Genomic DNA, 10,313 nt, shown 5'->3' on the forward strand with positions numbered 1-10,313 from the left:
TGGAGGGTTGGGTGGATGCCCGCGTCGGATCTCCTGACTTGAGAGCAGCCATGATTCAGTTTCACAAAAATGCTACACCCCTCAAAGCCCTGGAGCTAAAATAACCCGGCATGTATTTAAATACTCCATTTTGGAACGTTCAGCACTTCGAGGATCGGGAGTGGTGTTGGCGTGGCCATGTGTTTTTAGAGGGAGTCCGTGGCTCACGTCCCCCTCGCAAGCGGGCCTCACCAGGTGCTCCAGCTGCCGGGTGCCCTCTCTGCGGCCACCTCACTCCACCAACCCCTCTCTTGCACACGAGGTGCATGGCCAGAGCCGCGGGTGAGGAGGCCGCCCCCTCACGGGGCAGGTGTGGCCACAGACTCTGGTGACACTGGTGCTGGGCTGCGGCAGAGACGAAGCAAGCTCCTGGCCTGCTTGCCCGAACCCATCTCGTCTGTCAGCAGCCAGTCTTTTCAACAGCCTGCCGGCTGCTCATCGGGCTTGGGATCTTCCTGCGTCCTGTTCAGCAGCTCCCGCTTCTGGATGGGCTGTTCGTAGCCGTGCACATGTCCGAGCAAAGAGGTGGGCAGGCAGCTGCTTTCTTGTAGGAAGTGCGGTCCACGTCCACCCTGGATGCCGACCTGCAGGATCTGGGGGGGTGGGGAGAAGGCTGCAGTTACTGTCACACATTTGGGCTTTCAGAGGGGAAGATGTGCAGGCAGCAGCCCCTGGCTGCTCAGGACACAGTGAATGGAAGTACTGCCCCAGTAATTCTAGGTTTTACATCTGGACAGAAATAAAAGCTGCGAACCGGAGGCTTTGCTTTAGGAAAATCAGAGCCCGAAAAAGAGGCAGAGACTCTCAGTCGTTATCCTGTCAAGAGGGATCATCTAATATCTCGGATTTCAGATATTAGGGCACGGTGATGTGACGCGTCCACCCTTGAACAGGGAGATAGCCTCAGGGAAAGGCCTCCCCTCTGTCCTCCCTGATGCGTGCCTGGGTTTGTTCTGATGCCCCATGTCGGCACCCCCCGACTGTGGAGCCCCGTTAGAAACCCATCCCTGGGGGCACCAGGGTGGCTCAGTCACTGAAGCTTCTGGCCCCCAGTTTGGCTCAGGTGTGACCTCAGGGTCCTGGGATCAAGCTCCGAGGCGGGCTCCAAGCTCCTTACGCCATCTGCTTGCGAGTCTCCCTCTCCCTCTGCCCCTCCCACTCTGCTCACAGGCTCGCCCTCTCTCTCTCTCTGAAAAAAAGTAAATCTTTAAAAAGAAGCAACCTCCTTCCCCAAAGAGCCTGAACTTCCCCGTCCGGTGTGTGTGGTCATTTGTGTCGTCTCTGCCGCCCCACCCGCGGTCTCTGAAGGCAACTTACATGAAGGTTCTTCCAACGGGAAGCCAGGTGAAACAGTAAAATTTTGTCATTAAATGTGTGAGTCCATTTCATTTGTCCATCCTACTGAAGTTTTTAAATTGTTGTGATCAGAACAGTACCTGTTTTCATCGGTGAGGCTTCCTAAGTGCCAGGAAACCCCCCGGTTAGACCTGGCTGTTGGCCGCACTCTGGAAGCGCTCCGTTCCGCGCTGTCATTTCACGGACTTCGCCTTTGTGCACCTTCGGTGCAGTCATGAACACTCCTGCATGGTTGCTCATGGAGCCTCCCGTGTCCCCGGGCCTCACAGGTGGCAGTGCACACAGCACGGGCACAGACTTGCTGGGGCTGCCTCCGGTGGCCTGATCGCCCATGTGCTGAAGCTGTGATCTCTGTGAGGCCCCGAGACCCAGCAGCAGGGGGAGCAGATCAGGCCTGAGCCAGGACTGACACAGAAGAGCAGAGTGGCTGTTCTGGAGGGTCCGGACAGGGGACCCATGATGACCTGGCTGCAGCTCTAGCTGCAGCAGGAGGTGGGTGGAGACAGGGCCGTGGGGGCTCAGGCAGGGACAGCAGCATGAATGAACGGACCGAGGGAGAGCAGGGTCCTTTCCAGCCAGGAGTCCAGCATCACCCCGTGTCAGAAGCATGTCCCCCATTCGGGTTGAGCCCTGTCCTGTCAGGGAGTGCAGGGGGGATGCTAGCTGTGCTGCCCACCTCCGGGGGGCGCAGTCACGGCTGCAGACACCTGCACCCCCAGACTCCACAAAGCCTCCGCCAAAGGCACGACGTTTCTCCAAACATTGCAGTGTCGAGTGCAGGACTTGGACCCTTCTGCAAAAAGCAGGGGGCTCCAGGATTGTTTCAGTCTTCACATCGTGGACACGAGATGAAGCCAGGGGCCCCAGCCCTTGCACCGGGTGGACAGGGGTGTAAGGACGGGCACCTGGGGGATGCAGTGGGGCCCGAGGCTCACCCCTGGGGTGTGCACTCCCTGCCGGCCTGCACCTTTCCTGGTTTGTAGGTGCTGAGAAAGGCTCTGTGTCCCTTCCCAGTGCTTGACCCGGCCTTCTCTCCAGAGGTAGACTCGGAGGGTTTGGTGGATGCCCATGTCGGATCTCCTGGCTTCAGGGTATCCGTGACTGATGTTCACATCACCGCTGCACGTGGCCAGGCCTCCCGCTCACGGGCTCTCACTATAGAGAAGCTGCCGCCACACATGATGAACATGCCAGTGTCTCTGAGTGTTTTACCCCTCGCACACAATGCTGTGGGTGAGGCATCCAGCCTCTGAGCGTGGTCAGGGGTCCCCTGGGGCTCAGGGGGCCATGCATCCGCAGCTGGGCCCCAGGACCAGTCTGGGTGTGGGGGGCCACTGACCAGGATGTGCCCCCCCACGGGGGTGGGGGGCTGCAGACCCTGATTGGAGATCCAGTCTCTCCTGTCCCCATGCCTGGACAGCTGGCCAGCCACCAGAGTCCCTGCAGTGTCAGCCCCTGGATTCTGCCTCTTGCCTACCTCCCATCCTTCAGTGGGGTCAGGGACTCACACTGTCCGCAGGGCGGAGTGATAGTGGTGTCCGAAGCCAGAGTCTGTTTATCTGGCCCTTGATTCGGAGCTGCGGCTGGCCCCTCCCTAAGAACCCCATCCCCTGGCCCCGCGCCCAGCTCCCCCCAGCCTCAGACGTCCCCTGAAGCCCCAGCAGAGTGAGGCCCAGGTCCTGAAAGACCCATACGGCCCTCCCCTCCCCTCTGTGTCCCAGCCGCTATTCCCCCGAACCCCTTGGGAAGAGGACCTGGGGCTGGACCATGGGGAGCATCACGAAGCCCCGCGTTCAGGACAGTGCTCCATCCTCATGCTGGCCACGGGACAGTGAACTTCTGGCCATGTCGACATGACCTCTCCGCCACCCCGAGGCCTCAGACACCTGCACTGGCACTTGGTTCCGCTGAGCCGGACGCTCGGGGACCTGCTGCCCTTGTCTGCCCTTCACGCTGTGCAGAAAGAACCTGGGGTCCCGCCCGTCCAGCCGCCAGTGTGTGCAGCTTGCTTAGACCCTCGGTTCTCAGAATGGCTTTCCGCGTGTATATTGTTTCTAGTATTTGTGGACTTAACATGAAGCTTGGCTTCTCGGTGGATCCGCAGAATAACCTCCTTGCTGCTGACGTGAAAAGCAAGAGGAGCTCGCTCTACACCGGCCAAAGCCGAAATTAAAATGAGCCCCTCCTGCAAAGAGGGAACCAGCCTTGCTGAGAGGATGTAATTTAGCTACAGAAAGAACTCCAGCTGCTGGAAATCCCACCGCAAGGAGCTGGCAGAGGGAACCATTTGTCTGCGGCTGCGTTGCTGTCCCTGGCGGGAGGAGCAGAGGGGTAGCACTCTCGGGGCTGCCCCCTGCAGGGCTCTTGGTGGCCTGGAGGTCAGTAATCCCGCCTCCCAGCACCAGTGCAGCCTGAGGGCAGGTCTGCGCTTGCTGTGAGCACAAAAAAGGAACCCAAGGAGAATGTTTACCTTCAGAGATTCCAGACCTTTTTTTCTTTTTTTAAGTTAGCCCCTTTCTCTCCTCCAGCAAATGTGTCTGCTCATGTGGTGGGCACCTGTGAGGTCCGTGGGGGCCTCCTGCAAATCGGCTTTGGGCCCCCAGTGCCCTCTGGCCTGAGAGCTGCTTGTCTGCGAGCCCCGCGGGGGACAGTGCGCGTGGGGAGACCCAGAGAAGATGGCTCTCGAGGCAGTGGCTTGGGCAGGGCCGTGGCCGCCTCCTGAGTGTCCATCGCCACAGCCCAGCATGCTCAGACTTTGAAGTTCCTCAGAGTGGGCGCTGGCGGCTGGCCGTGTGCCTGTGGATGTGGCTCAGCACCCCCCCCCGCCCCCACCGCCGCCCCACTCAAAAGGCAGTTTGCTCCGCTCGTGGCTGGCTGGAAGCAGAGAGCATGGTGGGGGGACGTGCGGGGCCGTGCGTGCTCGGGGAGGGTGTGTCCAAGACCGGCCAGGCTGTCGTGTTGGCTCAGAAACGTGGCTGTGATGACCCGAGCCCCACGAGCGCTTCAGCCTCTGGCCCTCCCCAAGCTGACCCCAGGGCCATCTGCACACACCTCCCCGTGGGACTGGTGAGCCCCGTGAGCTCCCTGATGGCCTGGCCCCGCTGCCCGGAGCCTGTGCTGCCACGGACGTTGGAAGCCTGACACAGCGGTGCCGCCCGATGGATCCTTCCTAGCCTCGGCCCCTGGGCTCCCAGACCCCCAGACCCCAGCTGAGCACGGCTTCTGTCCTCATGTGTCCTCCTCCGACTGTCTCCTGAGGATGCTGGGTGACATCGGCCCTGCACAGCGGCAGGACTGTTACCACCCCAAGATCCTTCCTCACACCTGCGAGGTCCCTTGTGCCACCTCAGGTCACGAAGGCACCAGTCCTGCCATCAGTGCCTTGTCCATGGGCTGTCCATGTGCTGCAGTCCCCCAAGACACCGTAGGGAGCTACGGGGGTGGCCCTGCCCTCTCCTGCCTTGGCTCCTGAGGGGCTCTCCAAGGATAACATGCTCTGTGTTCCCAAGGGCACGTCCCAGGCTGCTGTCCCAGCCCCTGTGGGGGTGACTCAGGCCCACCCGGCCCCCTGGTGCAGAGCCCATGCTGTGCGTCCCTGCCGGGGGGGGGGGGTGGGGAGTGACGTCAGGCTGCCCTGTCTCAGAAGGGACGTGAAGGAAAAGCCAGCACCCTGCCTGCACCTGTACCTGGTGCAGCCAGTGGTCGGAGCACCCCTCATGCGCACAGGAGAGCCCCTGATGCTAGCTCCCCACCAAATCCTCCCAACAGCCCCGGCACTAGCCAGAGCCGGCTGCCTGGACTGGGGCAGGAAGGGTCGGGGGCTGCAGGGGGAGAGGGCGCCCAGGGACATCGGGGCCCTGCACACATGGCAGATTCTTCCCTTTGGGCCTCCTGCCTGCTTTGTGTGGTCAGGCTGTGCAGACCCATCCCTGCATATGAGCATGGAGGCCCCACACGGCGCCCCTGCTCTTGGCCAGGATGGCGGGAGGCTGCGGTGAGCATCTGTAGCCCGTTCCCACCCTAAACCCTCTGGGCGGCGTTTGTCGGGGACGGAGAGGCCACCTGAGCTGTGGCCTCCAGCTTGGGCTCCTCCACCCTACACAGTGCCCGGCCCTTCGTCCAGCCTCCTTTGCACTCCGCGAACCCTGAGGTTCAGAGTTGTGCGGCGTGTCCAGGGACACACAGTGAGGAGGCATGAGGTCTGGGACACTGCAATGGGGCCGTGTGACCCTTCTGTTTGCTCTGAGCCCATAGCAGCAGCCAAACCCAGCTTGGGGACGCGTCCCTCGGTCAGTGTGGCCTCAGGCATGGGGAGCGGCCTGCGGGTGTAAGGAGCGCAGCCTCAGACAGACAGATGGACAGACGGCCGGAGCTCAGCCCTGGACCGACCTGACCCTGGGCTGTTAGGGGTCCTCGGGCTTTGTTAGATTGTAAATCATCGATCTTGATCCCAGCAGCCGGTTCTGGTGAAGAAACTCCTGAAACAGCCCAAACGAGTGTGGTGGAGGTGGCACCTGCCAGCTGGTCCAGGCCCCAACAGAAACAACACAGAGGGGCAGCCCGCCTCCTGGGGCCCCTGACGGCACAGGCCTGCGTGCCCCACGCGGGCGGGCCGGATCTTCGAGTATGACAGGCAGGGGCTGCCAGGCCGGCGGTGTCTGGGGAGCCTCTGTCCTCGGGAACCTCCTTCCTTGGGGGCCTCCGTCCTCGGGGAACCTCTGTCCTTGGGGACTGTGCTGCAGGGGCCCCAGGGAGCTGCCAGGCAGGGGCCTTGTTCCGGGCATGCATGAGTCTTTCTGTCTGGGATCAGGACTCCTTGCAGGGGGGCCGTTGTGCCTGGTGGCGCTGTCCTACCTTCTTGCAGGAGCCAGGGTCTGGCTGTCAGGAGGGCGGCTCCTCTGTCCACCCCTGTGCTAGGCTGAGTCCCTGGGAGCTTCCTGTTCAGAGAGGTTGGGGGCAGTAGGGTGACAGCCGAGCTCACCTCTTGTCTCCCACAGCTATTCCCTCCACGGCAGAGGCTTCCAGAACCTGTCTGAGCAGCCGGAGCACCCAACGAAGAAAATCACTCCAGGCTGGGCTGGGGTTAAGGTGTATGCGCTGCATGGAGGCCCAGCCCGAAGTCCGGCCCCAGGACCAACGCTCTGCACCCGAGGACCTCAGCGATCTCAGGGATCTCCATGAGCACATATGGAGGGAAGGGGCTGGGGAAGGTGTGCCAGGGTCTGGGTGAGGGGCCTGCAGGTGGTAACAGGAGGGGGCGTGAGCACAGGGACGTCCCAAGGCCTTTTCCTGGAGCTATCGAGTCCCTGGACAGCTGCCGGGAGGCTCTGGTGTCCGGGAGCCCCAATGGGAGCCCAGCCCGGTGTGGGGTTTTGACTGCTCGCTTGGGAACACAGTGGAGCCTGTCAGAAAATCCCTGCACAACTGGCGGCTCGGGGAGGTCACTGCCCCCAGATGACCTCAGCAAAAAGGGGCTGGGTGTCGTTGAGGCAGTGCTTCCGGGTGGGGTGGGATGTGCCTATGCGGAAGTGTGTGCGCATACATGTGGTCTGTGTACATGTGTGTATGGTCCGGGATCCGTCAGTGTTGGTCTCTTGTTTCATGTCGGGATTTTCAGATGAGAGGTACAGACCGTTGTGCCACGATGGTTCAAGCTGGGGAAACCCCCAGCTTCCCAGGCACGTCCTGACGTTAGGTGACATTAAACAAACAGCGTGAAGGAGCATCCGTGTAAGGCCTAGCCCTGACCCCACTTGAACACGCACAGAAGTGTCCTGTCATCCCTTACATGGACGGTGGAGCCCGAGGTGATGTTCACTCGTGTTGCGGTTTTTCTGAAGAGAAGAACTCACTCCTGAAACCTCCCCCACCCCCGTTGTTGCTGCTCTGATGAGCGGGGGTCTCTGCGTGTGGGGGCGAGGTCACAGGAGGGGGCGAGGTCACAGCAGTTGCGGGGACAAGGTCACGGGGCCCCGAGATCCTGGTGTGTGGTCAGAGCCAGGCTGTGCTTACCCCTTGCTCGTGTGTCGGCCGAGGTGTTCCGCGTGCCATCCGTGCTCACGCCCACGGCAGGCAGCCACCCTGCAGGTCGGCTGACTTCTCGCCGGAACTCCGTGGGCCCCACGCTGCCCTCTGCTCCCTATGTTTTTCTTCTCGACTCCGTCTATGAGGCTGCGGCAGCTGGTTGGTTGTGTCCAGCTGCTCCGTGGGGTCCGCAACAGTGTCTTGTGTGACTCACGCCCTCTGCCATGTGGACACGTAGACCGCCTCCACGGCAGAGCCGGCCCCCCAGTGTGGACTTTACTGTGTTTCCACGTTAACACCTGCTATGTCTGCACAACACGCTCCGAGTCACTGGATTCCAGTCTGTCACTGCTTTGGAACTATTGCAGAGCCCTGTGAGGCTTGGGGACCCCAAAGGGACTCCTGTGGACATGCAGGTCCTGCCCTAGCTAGTGGACACCCACTGACTCCTTCCCCCGGGGGACACCCATGAACACCATCCCCTGGGGGGACACCCACTGACACTGTCCACTGGGGACACCCACTGACTCCGTCCTCCTGGGGACACCCACAGACACCGTCCACTGGGGGGGGACACATGTCTCCTTGCGGGGCTGTGGGAGCATTTCTTAGGGAAACACATCAAGGAACGACCTTGCTGGTGGCCAGTTTCCTCCTTCCGGGCCCTCTGAGGCCGGCTCCCCTGCCCTCTGGCCTGGCAGGACCCTGCGCCCCACTCAGGCCCCTGGACTGTGCGCACAGAAGACTCCGCATATCCATGCCACTGCAGGGGAGCCCCGGGTGAGATCCCGATGCCTCGCAGTCTTGCCCCCATGGCTGTGGACACTGCAGCTCAACCACAGCCCCTGGGCCCCCTCACCACCTGCTTTTCTAAGTGAGGCTTTTGGGGAACGTAGGCTCTTGGGCTGGTTTAGGCATCATCTGTGGCCTTTCTGCTCCTTAAGGGCCGACCTGAAGACCAGACCGAGCGGCAGTATGGCCCCAGTACTTACTGCCTGGCCCTGATGGGAGAAGCTTGCGGACCGCTGCTCTAGGTGGTGTGGCCTCCATCAGCTGCCCTCTTTGGGCACTGTGGGGAGCAGAGCCCACTCCTAGTCCCTGCGGGATACCTGAGCCCAAGACAGCCTGTAGCTGGGCGAGCTGCTATGATTGGGGATCTGCTCGTCAGCGGCCCCCCACCGGCTCCGACTGCACACGGCTCACCCGCCAGCCCCGTGAGGCTCCCGCTGTCCAAGCCCCTAGCCGCCTGGGCCCACCAGCTCCCTGACTGCTGCCGGGTGAGGGGGCAAGGGACAGCCCCTGTTTAGATTCATGATTTCCTCTTCAGGGATCATTTGAGCCTCGTGTCATGAACTTGGGTCTGGGATTTCTTCCATGAGTCGCCGGCTGCATCTTTTGCCTCTTTTCTGGGGCAGAGACCTGCCCCTTTCTTGTTGACCTGGAGAAATCCCTTTTCTCTTCTGGAAATTGTAGACATTACAAATATCTTTGACCATTTCTTGAATTTTTCTGCATAGCTCTCATCCTTTATAATGGACTTGTGTAATTTTTACCCCCCAAAAATGTGATTTTTCTTAGAAATACAAAAATAGAAGTGTGGCAAGGACAGGAGTGCTTAAAGCAGTGGCAGAAACATGGGAATGAGTGAGCAGACAGCCCGGGGAAATTCATCTGAATGAAACAGCATCACTTCCTCTGATAGAAGCATCACTAGTCTGTACACATATGTTTCCATTCCACAGAGTTCTGCTGGGCTTGTCCCCCTGAACCCACACACGGGAGCAGTGGACTAGATCACCTCCTCAGTAAGGGGCCAGAGGGTGGCCTGGGGGGCTTGGGGCCCACTGAGGCTGAGAGGCTAGGCACTCCAATCAGCCGTCCTGTCCCCACCCTGCTGGGAGCCAGTGAGGCCCTGAGGCTCCCCCAGGGAGAACATAGGGCTGTCAGCTGGGGTCCTCGCTGCCCACCAGTCCCCGGGCCCCTGTCTGATACAAGGTGTCCAACTTGCAATTACCCATGCTCTGAAAACACAAGCCATCTGCCTGGCAAAGCCTTTCCAGCAAGCGGATTTCTCCCGGCTTTATGGCGGAAAAAGGAGACACCGGACCCATTACACCGTTTGTGAGTGTGAGCGGTTTGCACACTTTCAGTCTGGTGCTCGGAAGCATGCCTGCCCTCTGTCTCCTCGGCGCGGCTCGGACAATCCTCAACTCTCCCGGCTGCCCTGTGGGCAGAACTGATGTCGGTGGGGTGGCACCCTGTGGGGACCGGGGCTGGGCCAGCACCCCGTGCTAGGGAGGCCCTGCCAAGCAGCTCCCAAGCAGGAGGTGTCCAGCCATCGCTGTTGGGGACATGTCCTCCAGCTGCACACAGTGGGGCGCTCCCACCGCGGCCCTAGTCCCTCTGCTCTGCGCAGCCGCAGAGGTCAGGAAGCAGGAGCTCTGTGACAAGTTCCTGAGACATGCACAGTTCCCCACGTGCTCCAGAACATCTGGCCTGTGACGGGTGTGGTGCGTCCGTGCGGTGAGCAGGCGGGGGTCCGGGGTCAGGTGCTGCTGGGTTGCTCGCAGTGTCACGGCCGCGGCGGCCTCGCTGGCTGGGGGTGCCAGACCTGCCCTCTGCGCACTTCACACCAGCCTTGGAGGAGGGAGCCATTCCTGCCTCCCCTCTCCAGGTGGGGAAGGCGAGGCCCGAGTGCAGCAGGTGGGGGCTGCTGGCCATGGGGCACTGTTCCCATCCCTGCAGTAACCGTGACCCCACGGGGATGGCACACGGGACACGAGCAAGTCATTGAGGCACCTCTGGGGACCTGGCATGGAAGGCTGAGAATGAGGGGGAAATCAGGGAAGCCCCCCGAGGCTGCACTCCCAGATGCTGACCACAACTCTGAGGGC

The sequence above is a fragment of the Martes martes genome (assembly GCF_963455335.1).
Source record: "Martes martes genome assembly, chromosome: 3".
Classification (NCBI taxonomy): domain Eukaryota; kingdom Metazoa; phylum Chordata; class Mammalia; order Carnivora; family Mustelidae; genus Martes; species Martes martes.